Below are 18,047 nucleotides of genomic sequence, written 5' to 3'. Positions count from 1 at the left end.
GACCTGGTCCTTTAGCCCACTAGGATTTAGATTTCTCATAGAAAACAGGCTAAATCCCAGTGGCCAGAAGGACCTGGTCCTTTTTCCCACTAAGAATTGTATTAAAACACTCATTGGAACCTGGTCCTTTAGCCCACTAGGATTTAGATTTCTCATAGAAAACAGGCTAAATCCCAGTGGGCAGAAGGACCTGGTCCTTTTTCCCACAAGAATTGTATTAAAACACTCATTGGAACCTGGTCCTTTAGCCCACTAGGAATTAGCTTTCTCATAAAGAGCAGGCTAAATCCCAGTGGCCAGAAGGACCCAGTCCTTTTCCCCACTAAGAATTGTATTAAAACACTCATTAGGACCTGGACCTTTAGCCCACTAGGAATTAGCTTTCTCAAACATAGCAGGCTAAATCCCAGTTGCTAGAAGGACCTGGTCCCTCGGCCCACTGGGAAATGTCCGGCTCTGGATAGAGAAAGCTAAATCCCAGTGGAAGGAGGGACCTGGTCCTTTAGCCCACTGGGATTTAGCTTTCTCTCTATAGAGTCGGCTATTTCCCAGTGGGCAGAGGGACCAGGTCCTTCTAGCCACTGGGATTTAGCCACGACCCTAGATATATGGCTGCTCTGTGCTTACAGGACCTGTGATGATGTCACATGGAGGGGAGGAGTCAGGGTCACATGATCAGCTCCTCAGTGTTCTCCTATACTGGCGTGCACACATTTGATGAGGCGCGGTGTCAGTGGACAGTCAGGCCCCACTCACACTTGCGCTATTTTGACGCAAACGGAATCCGTCAGTAATGTAGTACAGTTCATTTATTTACAGTGGAAGCGCGACATCATGTGGACACAAGCGGGTACTGCATGACACACACACACGGCATATTAACGCGCTTCCACTGTAAATAAATTAACTGTACTACATTACTGACGGATTCCGTTTGCGTCAAAATAGCGCAAGTGTGAAACTAGCCTTATAGTAAACTATTGTTGCATATGTATGTGACCCCTGTTGTGTATGTTTGTGACCCCTGTTGTGTATGTGTGTAACCCCTGTTGCGTATGTATGTGACCCCTGTTGTGTATGTGTGTAACCCCTGTTGTGTATCTATGTGACCCCTGTTGTGTATGTGTGTAACCCCTGTTGCGTATGTATGTGACCCCTTCACACTCTTATTTCAATCTTTGCTTTATTGAATTCTTTATTGATAAGTTCAGGTGAGGAGAAGATTTGTTGAGCGACTTTAAAATAAAGACGTTTGGACCTGATCGGTCTTGAACACAAGTTGCTGAAAATGTGTGTATGACGTATATGGAGCAGAGCCGCATGTGTACGATGTTTACGGGACAGCGCTATGTGTCTACGATGTCTACGTAGCGGAGCTGTGTATGTATGATATCTACGTAGCGGAGCTGTGTATGTAGCGGAGCTGTGTATGTAGCGGAGCTGTGTATGTAGCGGAGCTGTGTATGTAACAGAGCCGTGGGTGCATGATGTGTACATACCTCCCAACTTTTAAAGAAGGAAAAGAGGGACAAAGTTTGCGGCGCGCTCAGCGCGCCGCGGCAAATTTTTAGGCCACGCCCCCTAACCACACCCATTTCACAGTCACGCCCATATCCACTCCCCATCCACACCCATTCAGCACAAACACGCAGGCAGCCGGCGGGCCTCCAGCACGGACACGCAGGCAGCCAGCGGGCCTCCAGCACGGACACGCAGGCAGCCGGCGGGCCTCCAGCACGGACACGCAGGCAGCCGGCGGGCCTCCAGCACGGACACGCAGGCAGCCGGCGGGCCTCCAGCACGGACACGCAGGCAGCCGGCGGGCCTCCAGCACGGACACGCAGGCAGCCACAGTGAGGCGGCCGGTCGCCTTCACAGACAGGCGGCCGGCCGCCTTCACAGACAGGCGGCGGGCCGCCCGCACAGAGAGGCGGCCAGCCGCCCGCAGAGAGAGGCGGCCGGCCGCCCGCACAATGAGGCGGCGGGCCGCCCGCACAGACAGGCGGCAGGGGGGCGCCCGCACAGACAGGCGGCAGGGGGGCGCCCGCACAGACAGGCGGCAGGGGGGCGCCCGCACAGACAGGCGGCAGGGGGGCGCCCGCACAGACAGGCGGCAGGGGGGCGCCCGCACAGACAGGCGGCAGGGGGGCGCCCGCACAGACAGGCGGCAGGGGGGCGCCCGCACAGACAGGCGGCGGGGGGGCGCCCGCACAGACAGGCGGCGGGGGGGCGCCCGCACAGACAGGCGGCAGGGGGGCGCCCGCACAGACAGGCGGCAGGGGGGCGCCCGCACAGACAGGCGGCAGGGGGGCGCCCGCACAGACAGGCGGCAGGGGGGCGCCCGCACAGACAGGCGGCAGGGGGGCGCCCGCACAGACAGGCGGCAGGGGGGCGCCCGCACAGACAGGCGGCAGGGGGGCGCCCGCACAGACAGGCGGCAGGGGGTGAGGGGGGAGGGAGGGAAATCAGCGCTGGGGAGATTAGTTTACTGTACCAGCAGCAGCACAGGCAGCGCTCCTCTCTATGCCACGTCTACTAGGATGGTAGGAGGGAAAAGCAGGGAGGCGGAGAGAGAGTGGGTGGGCGGAGCCCGGGAGCCGGCCGTCCCGCCCGTGGCAACGGGACAAACAACGTAAAGCGTGAAAGTCCCGCTGTATCCGGGACGGTTGGGAGGTATGCAGCATGTTAGAATGTGTACATAAGATCCCGCTGGTGGTGGCCGCAGCTTATAGGCCCCAAATCTGGTGACAGGTTCCCTTTAAAGTGAACCTGTCAGGTGCAATATGCACTCAGAGCCAGGAGCAGTTCTGGGTGTATATTGCTAATCCCTGCCTAACCGTCCCTGTATACACTAGCATAGATAAAGAGATCAAGAACAAATATTTTTAAAGATCTTATATCTTATGCTAATGAGCGCGGGGACTAGTCACAAGGGCGTTACTTCACTTGGCTAGTCGGCTCGCATAGCATGTTAGCATGTTATTACGCCCCTGTGTGAGTACTAACACGCTATATGAGCCGACTAGCCAAGTGAAGTAACGCCCTTGGGACTAGTCCCCGCGCTAATTAGCATAAGATATAAGCTCTTTAAAAATACTTTTTCTATAGATGCCTTTATCTATGCTGGTGTATACAGGGACAGTTAGGGAGGGATTAGCAATATACACCCAGAACTGCTCCTGGCTCTGAGTGCAGATTGCACCTGATAGGTTCCCTTTAAAGGGAACCTGTCACCAGAAATTTAGCAAAAAAAATAAAAGATTCCCCTCTGCAGCTCCTGGGATGAATTCTGGAAAGGTTCCTGTTGCTATTGTGCCCCCTTTGAGACCTAAAATAATACTTTATGAAGTCTTACCTTTTTGTATGCAAATCTGTTTTTATGGTCACGGGGGCGGGCTGCCTGGCGTCCGTTATTCCCCCTCCTGCCGTTGTACGCCGTCCCCCATTGCTCATTTCCATACATGAGGACGCCTTCCTCATGTAACTGTCCTCCTGAAGTTTTGTGCATGCCCAGTGCCACTCTCGCGGGAGTAAGCACTGTGCAAAGTGTGAACGCTTTTGAGGTGATTGCGAAGGCGCGAGATTATGGGCTGCGCTGTGATTGTCATCAGCAGCGTCATCCAAGTACCTGCCCATAATCTTGTGCCCGCGCTTCTCACTCTGCCTCCACCGTTATGCGCAAGCACTGGCCATATGAACCACGTTACCTATTACCATGGGCGCGAGATTATGGGCGGCGCTGTGATTGTCATCAGCAGCGCCATCCAAGTACCTGCCCATAATCTCGTGCCCGCGCTTCTCACTCTGCCTCCACCGTTATGTGCAAGCACTGTCCATATGAACCACGTTACCTATTATCATGGGCGCGAGATTATGGGCGGCGCTGTGATTGTCATCAGCAAAGTCATCCAAGTACCCGCCCATAATCTCGTGCAAGCAGTAATAGGTAACATGGTTCATATGGCCAGCACTTGCGCATAACGGTGGAGTCAGAGGGAAAAGTGCGGGCACGAGATTATGGGCGGGTACTTGGTTAACGCTGCTGATGACAATCACAGCGCCGCCCATAATCTCGTGCCTGCGCAATCACCTGAAAAAGCGTTCACATGCGCAAAACTTCGGGAGGACAGTTACATGAGGAAGGCGTCCTTGTGTATGTAAATGAGCAATGGGGGACTGCGTAAAGCGGCAGGAGGGGGAATAACGGACGCCAGACAGCCCGCCCCCGTGACCATAAAAACACATTTGCATACAAAAAGGTAAGACTTCATAAAGTATTTTTGTAGGTCTCAAAGGGGGCACAATAACAACAGGAACCTTTCTAGAAGCAGCCCAGGAGCTGCAGAGGGGAATCTTTTATTTTTATTGTGAAATTTCTGCTGACATGTTCCCTTTAACTGGTAGGGGAGCCAGGATAAAGCAGAGCTGAAGCTGTTGGGAAGCTAGGACCCAGCAGCTCTGCTCCACAGGCAGGAGACCACTGATCGGTAAGCTAATAGAAGCCTGCAGATGCCACTCTGCATAGGTTATTGTCACTGCTATCTGCAGGAGAGAGAAGTGCTGATTGCATGGTCTCCTCAGCTTCCTGACTCCCCGCGTGTCTGCAGCAGTGAGAAGCCGCACACGGGGAATCAGAGAACAGCTGCAGACAAACGCAGGCTCCGGGACTGGGGGGGTCGGCTCTGGTGCAGGGGGGGGGGCTCTGCTGCAGGGGGTGATTCATACCTCAGCAGCAGTCACAGGAGTAGGTGCGCGCTCGGCTCTGTAATGAATAGTAGAAGGGAGAAACAGCGAGGCGGGGCTACAGTGGGTGGGTGGAGCCGTGACAAACAGCCTCACGGGCGGGACCCGGGATCAAAGGCTCAGAAGAGGGACTGTCCCGCTGTATCCGGGACGGTTGGGAGGTATGTGTGTATGTAGTGGATAAACTCTTTTACCAGTTTATTAATCCACAAAACACCCGTGCAGTTCCAACATAATCCAAACGAGGTCCCACGACGATTCAATCCCTGCTACATGTAAAGTCACAGCGTGCTATCATGGCACATGACCGCCTTCTATGAGGTTCATGCAGAGACTGAGCAGTGATCAGTGGTGACGTTACTTAGTTTAGCAGCGGCCACAACTGGAGGTTCACACGGTCCACCACTTGTGACCGTAGATAACTTGACCTCAGGTGACTTCAGTGACCTCAGCTGAATTCATTCACCGCTCATCACGCGACTCACTCAGTCTCTGCCTGAACATCACAGTGTACGTAGCAAATACTGTGGATAGAAGCGCAGAATAGGGTCTCACCAGGTAATGTAACAGATAAGCCAAGGTAATTTAAACCCAGAACTGCTGCTTTTGAATCCAGTAATTTGCATGATTTCACGCCAAATTTCATTACCACATACAGAAATGACAGTGTTTTTATTAGAAATGTTTTGGAAAAACACTGAAACATGTTATTAAATGATCCTATTTTAAAGGATGTTATGCCTCCTCATCCAGGTATCACTTTTAAAAGGGCCCCTACCCTGAGAAATATTGTAGCCCCCAGCAGGTTGAGAAGGGCCATGGGTATGAAGTCCCCACGGGGTCTTGGGGATTACTCGTCACTGGACCAGTGTTGGTTTGGGATGTCACAGCGGCCGGGCCTGGTTCCGTGACCCAGCGGTGTCAATAATAGTGGGGATGGGGTGTGGAGTTTGCATTTGTGATGCCATCTGTGGTGTGCGGCCAAGTATTAGCCGCTGCTGCGGGAGGTCTTCTCTGGGGCGGATGATCACGTAGCTTGGATGGTACAGCTCTCCACAGGCAGAGCTCAGGCCCCAGGGAGGATGTTGGTTGTAGTAATTGCCTATGGCACAGGGGTGCGATGATGGGAGCGTCGGCAGTGATGGGATGACACAGAGGTTGCAGTCAAACTTCTTTACTCACTAAGATTACACCGCCTTTGGAGTGCTGTGCTCTGCTGGTATGGGCTCCAGCCGATCCAGGATAGTTTGGAGGTCAAGGCCAGTGTTTCCTTCTGTGTGTCCTTTCTAGTGGTCTTCCCTACATCCCAGCTTCTGAGTCGTGGAATGGGTCACGGGTGGTTGCTGCACTCCCCGTGAACCCTGGGATTACCCTTCTTCCTAAAAACGCGGGTCGAGTCTCCAGCTCTGGACCACGGGCCCCTTTCTATTCTGTCTTTTTTTCCTGACATCTCTTCCTGATGCGTTCTTGACCCCCTTCCTGGGTGCCAACCTGGCACTAACTGAATTCTGTATGAGATGGCTCCGAACTTCCCCTGAAGGTGCCCCGCCTCCTGGGTTGCTGAACTAGTGGGCAGGAGGTTCCATACCTCATGATGGCCACCCCCGGCACCTACCCTGGCTCTGTCCCAGTGAAAGAGCTCCTGTGTTATGTGTTGGATGTGTTATGGTGATTTACCGGTGATGACGTCCTCCGTATCCAAGATGAATGAGGTGCAGTACCCTGTGGCGCCTGAAGCTGCAGGGGCAACACAAGTACAGTGAACTCTGTGTTGCAAGCAGGCTCATATAGATGCTTTGCAAAAAAACTGTTTATTCTGTAAGTCAATCCAACATCCAAAATTAGAGGAAATCCTTTTGCTCTTCCTCTGGTTCGGAAGCTTTTCTGATAAAGGGCCATCTCAGATTCCAGTCTTATTTTATTGTATACCTGATAGAATGCGACTGTAATAAACAGTATGTGGGCAGGACCTCTCGAACACTCCATGCAAGTGTAATAAACAGTATGTGGGCAGGACATCTCAGACACTCCACAACAGACTATATATAGAAAAAGCTCCGGCACACAATGATGTATCAATTAATATTTTATTTCCATAAATTGATAATTCAGATATAGATGAATAACGTTTCGGCTGATGCCTTCTTCACAACTGAAATTCATATAACAAAATAAAGTATAACAAGAGAAAATCAGTACCAATATTCTTTCATATTTCATATTAGTAACTATCACGTGAATTATAACTGGTATAATAAATTATCCTTTATTACCTAATTGGTATAATGAGTGATATCTGAGAAGAACGTCAGACGCATGTAATCGTTTATATCTGGAAAAATAATAACAATGCCCACATTTCAGGAATCATAGAAATCATAAGGATACCCTAATGTATACTTAGGAATATATATCATATCCATTATTTGTGTTTATAAAGCGTATCACTACTGTCAGTCTATAGACTTCACCAGGGCATAATCCCAATCAATAATAAATTAAAAGACATCTTTACCTTCATTTTGAAAAGATAATATATAATCATAATGCCCAAAGGGGAAGTGGTTATGGTGTTGGACCGCTATAAGACTAAAGAGATAAAGAAAAAGGATTGCTATCAGTATATCAGAAGAAACTCCGGTTGTAAACGTATAAACAATATTATTTTAGGTCCAAAGTGACAAAGTGCCGCTCAACAAGGGGTTAACAGAGGAGATGAACGTGACATACCTGTTTAGCCGAGGATCAGCGGTGAAGTGAAGTGACCGCACTGGGGTTTAAATGTGCTGGAGGGGCGGGCATAATTAAACAATTTCCTGTGTGTGTGGAACGCATAAGGACGAGTTGCACGAAAGCCGTGCGTGCGCAGTGTACCCGGAAGTGCGCGCATGCGCAGAAGTGAAAATATGGTGTAAGTGAGCTACGGCTCCCGGAATTTCATTATAAAGCGAGATGTATTAAGTGCGCATCCGAAAAAGAGAAGAAGAGATGAATAGGGCTTTAAAGACCAGAATTAATTCTATATGAACATGATCAATGAAGCGATTAGCATAATCATTAGAAACGAACAGCATTGGTTATATTCACATGGGTGCCTATATACATTAACAAGTACCCATGTGTATGTGATATATGCATATATATATACCTAATGCAATGTATGACAACACACATCATACATGGTAATATAAAGCAGCTATGACACGATTAACTCTATATACTAAAAGAGAGTCACAAGACACTTATCTAAGTTATATAGAATTCTAACTGTAACATGTATACATATGTGTGTGCAGGACATATGTGTCCGCACACTCACATGTGTACCCATAATTCTCATTAACACATCAGTGAATATATACACACAGAATCTACACAATAAACTATATAAAGACCTCTAATATCTTATAAAAAACCACAATATTGGAAATAGGACAGGACGGACCCCACATCAATAGTTCTCATATTCTCTATTAAGTCAAAAAGGGGAGAGGGTATTAAGGGTGTGGATCCAATAGGATTCCCGTTCTTTTAGTTTCTTAATCCTATCACCCCCACGTCTCAAAGGTGAAATATGCTCCAAAACCTGAAACCTCATCTGAGAAATCGTGTGCCCGCACTGGATGAAATGATGTGGAATAGGCAACATAACTAATTTACATCGTATGGTGGACTTATGTTTCCCAATGCGGTCTCGGACATGTTGGGTAGTCTCCCCAACATATCCGAGACCACACGGGCACTTTATCAAGTATACTACATATGACGTATCACAGGTGAAAAAGTCCTTAAGATAGAAGACCTTTCCAGTGCGAGGATGGGTACATTGATTTCCTTTGATAATATTAGAGCAATGAGGACAATGTAAACAGGGATAATTACCCTGTTTGGGTGTAGATAAGAAAGTTTGTCTCAATTTAACAGTTTTTGACCCTATGTCCGCCCTTACCAATATGTCTCTGAGGTTAGGAGAACGTTTATAACTGAAAAGAGGTAAGGAAGAAAATTCGGTTATTTGTGGATAAGAATTATGTAATATCTGCCAGTGTCGAAGAATAATACCTTTTATAATGGGATGAAAAGGATGAAATGTGTTGACAAAAGTGATAAATGGTCCTGCCCTTTTAGATCTAGTGATTGAACTATAACTAGAATGATAAGCAGAATCCACTACAGATGGAGGATAACCACGTTGTAAGAATTTGTTGGACATTTCCTCATGTCGTATTGAACGTTGATCCTGGGAAGAAATAATCCTTGTCACTCTTTTATGTTGAGATATTGGTAATGCGTTTTTCAAAAGTCGTGGGTGACTACTGGTATAATGTAAAAAGCTATTACGGTCTGTCGGTTTCACATAAATATCCGATGTGATGTTACCACTTGGATTTATGTTTATACGTGTATCAAGAAAGTTAATACTAGATGGATCCACATGTTGGGTAAAGGATAAGCCATCAACTCTAGTATTAAGGTAACAAAAAAATTCATCAAAAAGTGATTGGGAACCTGAGAAGACGATAAATATATCGTCAATGTACCTTTTGTTCATTAAAATATGATTCTGAAATATAGGATGATTATATACAAATTGGGATTCAAAATGCGTCATATAAATATTCGCATAAGGTGGTGCGACATTTGAACCCATAGCCGTTCCTTTGGTCTGAAAATAAAATTGATCTTGAAATAAGAAAAATTTTTTATGTAAAACAATATCCAGTAAGTCAAGACAAAACTGTTTTTGTAATGAAGAAAAATCACTGTAACATTCCAAAAACCACGACACAGCCTGTATACCGAGATCATGTTGTATACTAGTATACAAGGAATTGACATCAAGAGTGACAAGGAGTGTATCAGAAGGAAGTGAGCCCAAGGATTGCAATTGATGTAAAAAATCATCTGTATCCCTTAAATATGAAGGAGTCTTGGATACCAATGGAGTCAGGATACGGTCAAGTGTGATAGCTAGCGGTGACAATAATGAATCTATTGAGGCCACTATTGGACGTCCAGGCGGTTGCCATAGATTTTTATGCACCTTAGGCAAGGTGTAAAACACCGGTATGACTGGATTAACCTTATTTAAATAGCTAGCCAATTTCGTATCAATAACTCCATGAGTAGAATAATGATGAATTTTATCCAGTATTATTCTTTTAATGTCACTAGAAGGATCACGCTGTATAGGTAAGTAAGTGGACGTATCGGCCAGCTGAGTCAATATCTCGGAGGTATAATAACTTTTATTCATCACAACTAAGGCTCCGCCTTTATCGGCTGGTTTGATAACTATAGAGGTGTTATTTTTAAGAGACTGTAAAGCCTGTGATTCACCTGGAGTTAAATTAGCTATCACTAGCTATCACACTTGACCGTATCCTGACTCCATTGGTATCCAAGACTCCTTCATATTTAAGGGATACAGATGATTTTTTACATCAATTGCAATCCTTGGGCTCACTTCCTTCTGATACACTCCTTGTCACTCTTGATGTCAATTCCTTGTATACTAGTATACAACATGATCTCGGTATACAGGCTGTGTCGTGGTTTTTGGAATGTTACAGTGATTTTTCTTCATTACAAAAACAGTTTTGTCTTGACTTACTGGATATTGTTTTACATAAAAAATTTTTCTTATTTCAAGATCAATTTTATTTTCAGACCAAAGGAACGGCTATGGGTTCAAATGTCGCACCACCTTATGCGAATATTTATATGACGCATTTTGAATCCCAATTTGTATATAATCATCCTATATTTCAGAATCATATTTTAATGTACAAAAGGTACATTGACGATATATTTATCATCTTCTCAGGTTCCCAATCACTTTTTGATGAATTTTTTTGTTACCTTAATACTAGAGTTGATGGCTTATCCTTTACCCAACATGTGGATCCATCTAGTATTAACTTTCTTGATACACGTATAAACATAAATCCAAGTGGTAACATCACATCGGATATTTATGTGAAACCGACAGACCGTAATAGCTTTTTACATTATACCAGTAGTCACCCCCGACTTTTGAAAAACGCATTACCAATATCTCAACATAAAAGAGTGACAAGGATTGTTTCTTCCCAGGATCAACGTTCAATACGACATGAGGAAATGTCCAACAAATTCTTACAACGTGGTTATCCTCCATCTGTAGTGGATTCTGCTTATCATTCTAGTTATAGTTCAATCACTAGATCTAAAAGGGTAGGACCATTTATCACTTTTGTCAACACATTTCATCCTTTTCATCCCATTATAAAAGGTATTATTCTTCGACACTGGCAGATATTACATAATTCTTATCCACAAATAACCGAATTTTCTTCCTTACCTCTTTTCAGTTATAAACGTTCTCCTAACCTCAGAGACATATTGGTAAGGGCGGACATAGGGTCAAAAACTGTTAAATTGAGACAAACTTTCTTATCTACCCCCAAACAGGGTAATTATCCCTGTTTATATTATCCTCATTGCTCTAATATTATCAAAGGAAATCAATGTACCCATCCTCGCACTGGAAAGGTCTTCTATCTTAAGGACTTTTTCACCTGTGATACGTCATATGTAGTATACTTGATAAAGTGCCCGTGTGGTCTCGGATATGTTGGGGAGACTACCCAACATGTCCGAGACCGCATTGGGAAACATAAGTCCACCATACAATGTAAATTAGTTATGTTGCCTATTCCACATCATTTCATCCAGTGCGGGCACACGATTTCTCAGATGAGGTTTCAGGTTTTGGAGCATATTTCACCTTTGAGACGTGGGGGTGATAGGATTAAGAAACTAAAAGAACGGGAATCCTATTGGATCCACACCCTTAATACCCTCTCCCCTTTTGGACTTAATAGAGAATATGAGAACTATTGATGTGGGGTCCGTCCTGTCCTATTTCCAATATTGTGGTTTTTTATAAGATATTAGAGGTCTTTATATAGTTTATTGTGTAGATTCTGTGTGTATATATTCACTGATGTGTTAATGAGAATTATGGGTACACATGTGAGTGTGCGGACACATATGTCCTGCACACACATATGTATACATGTTACAGTTAGAATTCTATATAACTTAGATAAGTGTCTTGTGACTCTCTTTTAGTATATAGAGTTAATCGTGTCATAGCTGCTTTATATTACCATGTATGATGTGTGTTGTCATACATTGCATTAGGTATATATATATGCATATATCACATACACATGGGTACTTGTTAATGTATATAGGCACCCATGTGAATATAACCAATGCTGTTCGTTTCTAATGATTATGCTAATCGCTTCATTGATCATGTTCATATAGAATTAATTCTGGTCTTTAAAGCCCTATTCATCTCTTCTTCTCTTTTTCAGATGCGCACTTAATACATCTCGCTTTATAATGAAATTCCGGGAGCCGTAGCTCACTTACACCATATTTTCACTTCTGCGCATGCGCACACTTCCGGGTACACTGCGCACGCGCGGCTTGCGTGGCACTCGTCCTTATGCGTTCCACACACACAGGAAATTGTTTAATTATGCCCGCCCCTCCAGCACATTTAAACCCCAGCGCGGTCACTTCACTTCACTTCACCGCTGATCCTCGGCTAAACAGGTATGTCACGTTCATCTCCTCTGTTAACCCCTTGTTGAGCGGCACTTTGTCACTTTGGACCTAAAATAATATTGTTTATACGTTTACAACCGGAGTTTCTTCTGATATACTGATAGCAATCCTTTTTCTTTATCTCTTTAGTCTTATAGCGGTCCAACACCATAACCACTTCCCCTTTGGGCATTATGATTATATATTATCTTTTCAAAATGAAGGTAAAGATGTCTTTTAATTTATTATTGATTGGGATTATGCCCTGGTGAAGTCTATAGACTGACAGTAGTGATACGCTTTATAAACACAAATAATGGATATGATATATATTCCTAAGTATACATTAGGGTATCCTTATGATTTCTATGATTCCTGAAATGTGGGCATTGTTATTATTTTTCCAGATATAAACGATTACATGCGTCTGACGTTCTTCTCAGATATCACTCATTATACCAATTAGGTAATAAAGGATCATTTATTATACCAGTTATAATTCACGTGATAGTTACTAATATGAAATATGAAAGAATATTGGTACTGATTTTCTCTTGTTATACTTTATTTTGTTATATGAATTTCATTTGTGAAGAAGGCATCAGCCGAAACGTTATTCATCTATATCTGAATTATCAATTTATGGAAATAAAATATTAATTGATACATCATTGTGTGCCGGAGCTTTTTCTATATATGGACTAATTTTTTCTCCTGAGCACCACATCAGTGAGCCAGACCATTCTTTATAAAATTACTCCACAACAGACGTCATTCCCACAGGCGGAATATTAAAACTCTTTTTTACTACACAGACTCTCTAGGCATTGTACGGTAGTTCATTATAAAAATATGGCTTAAAGGGTGACCCCATCGAACAGATCCCTCCTAATACCCCTAATAGAGTGGAGGTATTAAATAAAAAGGAAACATTCTGGATATACAAATTAAACACTTTGAAGCCTATAGGTTTAAATGAGGTGACAGATCTGTGTTATTAATATTATTTTATCAATATATTTTTATTCAATTTAATAGATTTCTTGGTTTTATATTATTTATATTATATTAATTTTATATTATCTTAATTCAGATCTTGACTTTTAAATATGCTTCATTTTATTAATGTTTATATTTATACATTTATATGACTATAAATTGTATATGATTGATGTTAATGATTCATGTTTCTAATTGAGGGATGGGGTGCGTGATTATGGGGTCCTGTGTGTGGTTATTCTGGCACTGTCCTTCGCACTGTAGTCATGCAGGAGGGATTCTCGTCTGAAGCTTGTGAACTTTCCGTAATCTGCACAGACGTAGTGAGGTAATTCCCACGGTCTGAACTCTATTAACCCCCACGCATGCGCGGTGTGGTTCTCTCCCACGGACCTGAACTCCTGTTACCCTTCACGCATGCGCACTCCTGCTTTGCTCTGGTACTCGCTTGCTGAACCTTCACAGCTAGAATCACTATACTAAGGAATACAAATATATGGTGCACATCAACACTCCCCACCAATAACTAATATTATATAATTCCATTAAAATTCATTATTTTAACATTCCTTTTTGTTTTTAAAACTGAAGAAATGTTCATTAATTACTTTCCTCCATGGATTTTTCTTCATTGCTTCCTGAGCGGCTTCATCTGTATTTGCACAACATGAAAACCCGCAGGCGGACCGCCACCTCCATGGCTTCTAACTGGGTCTGTTTCAGGCCCTTATACAAAAAAATGTTTAGTTTTTATACACATTACTTTTTTGCTTATATGAACTCCTTCTCGTACGTTAACCTCATATGTACGATTGCCGCACGCGATCTCTGCACACACTGTATATTATGTCTGCACTACTATATGAAACCTCCCAACACTTCTTACCCATAAGGACTTTCCTGCTCGTGGTCTCTGAACATTCGCACTGCATATCAATTTTTACACAACCCGTCACTATACACACGCAATTTTTTATTTTTCTTCAGTTTTTTCTTTTTTCCCTTTGATAAATAATACACGATTGTGAGATGTAAAGTTTTTAATTTTTATTTATTTTTTTCTATCTCTGTAATATCATCATCAATTTAGTTTTACAGCACAACCTCCCCCATTTTTTACCACAATAAATACCATAACCTTTCTTCTCTTCCCATTGTTTATCATGATCCCCTATACAGGGCTGTGGATAGCGCCTCCAGCCAGTGTATTACTACAATCCCCAGTAAATCCACAGTTCTAGACTCTCTGCATTCTGTTATATTTCCAAGAAATACTTTTGCATTATTCTTTTTCTCTTTTTTTCTTTTTGTTTTGTAATTTCTAGATTGTTGCGATATTTGTTACTTCCAGGACATTTAAAGTCGTCTTTTAATACATTATGCTTTAAATCTTGTTGCCGTTATCTGATTAGTCGATTGTCCCGCCAGTATTTGAAATACAGCGGGCGGTCCTCTGACATATCTGTATATATATATATAGGTTCTTTCCTCTGTAGTAGACTGTTGATTTTTCCTTGATGTCCTGATGAAGGACACAGAGTTCTCTGAAACACATCGACCTGAATAAAAGCATAAAGAGATGAAATAATCAACATCTGATTTTCTGGTGATAGTGCGGCATACACCCGATCTCCCTCCGATACGTCTGCTTTCCAGGGCTGCAGCTGCCGCCATCTTTTACGTGCATTTAGGAGATGTGACTGCACAACCCTTATAGGTGAATGAAATTATCTTGGCTTATCTGTTACCTTACCTGGTAAGACCCTATTCTGCACTTCTATCCACAGTATTTCCTTTGTACACTGTGATGTTCAGGCAGAGACTGAGTGAGTCACGTGATGAGCTGTGAATGAACTCAGGTGAGGTCACTGAAGTCATCTGAGGTCAAGTTACCTGCAATCACAGATGGGGGACCGTGGGAACCTCCAGCTGTGGCCGCGGCTAACCTAAGTGACGTCATCACTGATCACTGCTCAGTCTCTGCCTGAACCTCACAGCGGGCGGTCATGTGCCATAATCGCGTGCTGTAACTACATCTAGAAGAGCTTGAATCGTTGTGGAACTCCGTGTGGATTATGTTGGTGTGGCGCCCCTGACCTGGTCAGGCACCACTGAGTACTGCACCCATGCTGGGGACAGTACAAAACAGGTAATCCAGAAGGCTGACCGAGGTGTGACTACACAGGCGCATAGTGATCAGGTCTCACACATTTACCTTTGAGAGGACCCCTGGGGATCCCAGGAGGGGGCGAGGCCTCCATCTCCACTCAAGGGGTGTGGTAGAGAGCCTGGCTGCTAGGTGACGTAGGCAAGAACAGGAGAGGAGGGAAGGGTGAGCCGAAGACAGTTGAGTGGTGGAGTGCGGGGAGGGCAGAAGCAGACCCTGCAGCTCTACACAATTCTGACAACGTACGCGCAGTGACTACTGACGGGGGAGAACGGTCACCTAGTGGTGCCGTCTGAAATCCACACAAGGCTAAAGAGAGAGCAACGGAGTGGAGAGTAAGAGGACTGCCAGGGAGGTACCAGGCCCGAAGGGGTAACAGGTCCCAGTGCAGAGATAGATCCAGCTTTCTTCTGCCAAACCTGCTTGAGGGGGCACTTCAAACCCCCAAGACAACACCACAGAGTCCGCAGCCACGTAGCAAAGTGAGGGCCCATAGTTCACAGGAGGCAAGCAGCCGGAGTGACCTGGTCCAGGCTACAAGCAAACGGGCCGAAACGAGGGGAGCAGCAACTTCCCTGGGTGACCCTCATAGGGACTGCAAGTCGGGGTTACCACAAACAACAGAAGGGCTAAGGAAGGCGAGTCAGTAGCCACCCTCATAAGTCAGCCTGAAGGACGCCTGGTTCCAGCCTGGTTCATCCCAGCTACGCCCGGGTTACTCACCCTGCCATCAACAGTGAGTAAAGCCTCTGAAAGACATTCTGCTTGTGTTGAGTTATTCTGCGCCTTGTGGTTCCTCACACTTACACAGGGCCCTGGGGCTTGCCTCACTCTCAGGAGGCTATTACAACTGACTGCACCCCCCATCAGCCCCAGGTATCCCTTAATCTGCAGTGGCGGTCTCCACTGACCGCAATTCTGAGAGTGGCGTCACGACAATCCTAAAAGAAGGTTTCCTACCTGTGACCAGACTGTTCCATCCACGTGGAGTCCCTGAAGGTAATGCACCGACACAACACTTGTGGGGCTACACATTGGACCTGCACGGGTGTTTTGGGGATTAATAAAGTGGTAAAAGATAGTATCCGCTACATAAACATCATGCACACACGGCTCTGCTACATACACGTCGTGTACACATGGCTCTGTTACATACACAGCTCCGCTATGTAGATATCATACACATATATCACATGCGGCTCTGCTCCATATACGTCATACACACATTTTCAACGAATTGTGATCAAGACCGATCAGATCCAAACGCTTTACTTCTAAAGTCGCTCAACAAATCTTCTCCTCACCTGAACTTATCAATAAAGAATTAAATTTAGCAAAGATTGAAATAAGTTTGAAGGGGTCACATACATACGCAACAGGGGTCACATACATACGCAACATGGGTCACATACATACGCAACTGGGGTTTAATATAACCATCCACTGACACCGCGCCTCATCCAGTGTGTGCACGCCAATATAGGACTACACTGAGGAGCTGACCATGTGACCCCTGACTCCTCCCCTCCATGTGACATCATCACAGGTCCTGTAAGCACAGAGCGGCCATATATCTAGTGTGCGGCTCTGCAGGTGGAGGTAGGTGCAGGGTATTATATATCTAGTGTGCGGCTCTGCAGGTGGAGGTAGGTGCAGGGTATTATATATCTAGTGTGCGGCTCTGCAGGTGGAGGTAGGTGCAGGGTATTATATATCTAGTGTGCGGCTCTGCAGGTGGAGGTAGGTGCAGGGTATTATATATCTAGTGTGCGGCTCTGCAGGTGGAGGTAGGTGCAGGGTATTATATATCTAGTGTGCGGCTCTGCAGGTGGAGGTAGGTGCAGGGTATTATATATCTAGTGTGCGGCTCTGCAGGTGGAGGTAGGTGCAGGGTATTATATATCTAGTGTGCGGCTCTGCAGGAGGAGGTAGGTGCAGGGTATTATATATCTAGTGTGCGGCTCTGCAGGTGGAGGTAGGTGCAGGGTATTATATATCTAGTGTGCGGCTCTGCAGGTGGAGGTAGGTGCAGGGTATTATATATCTAGTGTGCGGCTCTGCAGGTGGAGGTAGGTGCAGGGTATTATATATCTAGTGTGCGGCTCTGCAGGAGGAGGTAGGTGCAGGGTATTATATATCTAGTGTGCGGCTCTGCAGGTGGAGGTAGGTGCAGGGTATTATATATCTAGTGTGCGGCTCTGCAGGTGGAGGTAGGTGCAGGGTATTATATATCTAGTGTGCGGCTCTGCAGGAGGAGGTAGGTGCAGGGTATTATATATCTAGTGTGCGGCTCTGCAGGTGGAGGTAGGTGCAGGGTATTATATATCTAGTGTGCGGCTCTGCAGGTGGAGGTAGGTGCAGGGTATTATATATCTAGTGTGCGGCTCTGCAGGTGGAGGTAGGTGCAGGGTATTATATATCTAGTGTGCGGCTCTGCAGGAGGAGGTAGGTGCAGGGTATTATATATCTAGTGTGCGGCTCTGCAGGTGGAGGTAGGTGCAGGGTATTATATATCTAGTGTGCGGCTCTGCAGGAG

The 18,047-nt window shown here is 45.1% G+C and overlaps 1 long non-coding RNA gene across 1 annotated transcript; it reads right to left on the bottom strand.

Moving 5' to 3' along the window:
• Positions 1–14,415: 14,415 nt before the first annotated feature.
• LOC142258914 (uncharacterized) lies at positions 14,416–16,980 on the bottom strand. The gene is made up of 3 exons (XR_012727904.1): positions 16,924–16,980; positions 16,472–16,551; positions 14,416–14,903 (listed from the first exon to the last, which is right to left on the bottom strand). It is a non-coding gene; the product is annotated as an uncharacterized LOC142258914 (long non-coding RNA).
• Positions 16,981–18,047: the final 1,067 nt, after the last annotated feature.

Source organism: Anomaloglossus baeobatrachus (assembly GCF_048569485.1).
Source record: "Anomaloglossus baeobatrachus isolate aAnoBae1 chromosome 5 unlocalized genomic scaffold, aAnoBae1.hap1 SUPER_5_unloc_17, whole genome shotgun sequence".
Taxonomy (NCBI): domain Eukaryota; kingdom Metazoa; phylum Chordata; class Amphibia; order Anura; family Aromobatidae; genus Anomaloglossus; species Anomaloglossus baeobatrachus.
Note: the sequence above shows the minus strand (reverse complement) of the source record. Positions and strands in the feature narration are given on the sequence as shown.